A 2,426-nucleotide genomic window follows, 5' to 3' on the forward strand; every position below is an offset into this window, starting at 1 on the left:
GGCTTTAGTTATGGATTGCTTTAACAATACAACAGGGATTACTATTATCTTGGACTATGTGACTCTAAGCAATGCTGGAATGTAAAGGTGATCACTGTGCTCAGAAAACCTTTGCAAAATTGTCTGCTGCAGGTTCATAAGGGAAGCCTCCTTTCCCTCCAGTACTGTGGCCTCCTGAATATTACACTGGTGTTTTCCCCAGAGAAGAGGCTATTTCTACATAGAATTCACCCTCAGAAATATTTCTCCATCACTCAATATTTCTGATCAGTTCAGCAACAAAAACAAATCTGATTATCACTCTCCTTGTCACATAGTTGAATATTCTTCACCCAGAGGAATGATTTTTTTAATCCATTTATGTATATTCTATGTAAGCAATGACAAAAAGTTCACATAAACTCTAACGTATCTGACATTTTATAGACTCATAAGTACTTATTTTGCACAGCTCTGTGTTGCTGGAAACTATGCATTCTGATGACAGAGACCTTTTTAATGTGTGTGAATCTGGCTTCAATATGTCCTCACCCTGGAGTATTTCTGATGGGTCTTTGGCAAAATCACTTTGTTTTAAGTTTTAGCTTTAAGCTTCTTACAGGTAATATTTATTCCCTAAATCTCAGCTTACACATGCTGAATTTTGTACTCGCTTCATGTGTTTTTCTGCACATTTTTAAAATGCAACACAACTGAATCCTATTGTGTGAAGATGGAATCATTATCTTTAGTGAACAGTATCTCAACAAAAAAAAATTGAACATTCTCAGCTAAAGAACATTATAGTACATCCTCAAATGACTGCTTTCAGCTCGATGTCATGAGATGGTATTAAGAAGCAGTGTGAGCAAAACTGTATTTGAAAATGCTCATCTTTCTACCAATATAAAGAGGTTACATCTGCTTAGAATATAAAAGAGACAGCAGGCATATTCCTGGGGTTAGCTAAATTTCCCATCCCTGGAAAGAAATGGATTCATGTACAGGCTATGAAATTTTTATTTTGAGTTATGGGATAAACAAAGATTTATAAAACTCGGCATTTTTGTTTTTCTCATAGGTCATGGAATTCCAACTTTGCCACAGGACTCCAATACCATCCTAACTTTTTCATTCATATGTAGAAGAATTAGCTATCATTTTGACACAAATTAGTTTATGGAATTAGAAATTGGAGTTCTGGAATTTTGCACAGCCACACTTTGTGTTATGTAAAGCTCCCACATAGAGTAACAGTCAAACTCTGGACACACTATTTGGTCTTAAATCAACTTCATATCCCAAAACTCTATTCTGTAGCACTATGGAAACTACTTTGGTCATGGTGATGAGTGCTGTGGCTATGGATGTGGCTATGGTTGGGACTTTGGAGGGTTGGGCCAGGTCAATGGGTGTGGTTATTTGGATATTGATATGGCTGATCTCACCCATTCTGCTGTGAGAAAACAAGTCCTATCCTATTGCTTCTGCTGTGCTCTGGGTCAAATGTGTCCACCAAAAGTTTGTTGTTGGAAACCTGATCACTACTGTAACAGTATTAAGAGGGTGGGAAATAAAATTATTATATATGAAAGGTAGGTCCTGTGAAAAGTGATTGGATCATGAGGACTGTGCCCTCATGAATGGGTTAATCCGGTCACAGAGTAATGAATTATCATGGATATGGACTAGTGGTTGTATATGGAGCACATGAAAGAGCTCTTACTATTCTCACCATGTGATACCCTGGTGGCCAAAGGACCAGGATGTGCCCCCTGAACTATGGACTTGCCAGTCTCCAAAACTGTTAGAAATTAATTCCATTACTTTATAAATTACCCCGTTTCAGGTAATCTGTTATAATCAACAGAAACAGATAAATATCTATGGACTTGCCAGTCTCCAAAACTGTTAGAAATTAATTCCATTACTTTATAAATTACCCCATTTCAGGTAATCTGTTATAATCAACAGAAACAGATAAATACGTATTGGAAACTTTGACAGTTAAAACAGTTTATGTGGAGATTCATCAGTTCAATTTCACATGAAGAGAAATCGTCTTCTTTTCACCCACTGTTTATTACTGGTGATCCCCTCTACATTGCTGAGTAACCATTTACTGCTGGCCACTGTGAACGTAGGAGTCAGCCTATATCAATCCTACTGATCAGCTTCTCCTGGCATCTGAGAAAACTGAGCATTTGAATTGCGAATCTCAACATTTTAATTACAATTCCTCTTACCAAATTCATTTTTAACTCTGACATCAACTATTTTTCCTGTATTCCATATCTTAGAATGCTTATATTTTCAATTTTTCTATAAAAATGCTTAATCTTCCCTAGCAAACATTGTCTTTGTTTGTGTTTATTTAGTTCAGTAGGCTTTTTCTGTTATAGGTGCATCACTTAAAGCACAAACATAAATCTCTCTTCACTGCAGCT

This window comes from Galeopterus variegatus, unplaced genomic scaffold, assembly GCF_000696425.1.
Source record: "Galeopterus variegatus unplaced genomic scaffold, G_variegatus-3.0.2 Scaffold4228, whole genome shotgun sequence".
Taxonomy (NCBI): Eukaryota; Metazoa; Chordata; class Mammalia; order Dermoptera; family Cynocephalidae; genus Galeopterus; species Galeopterus variegatus.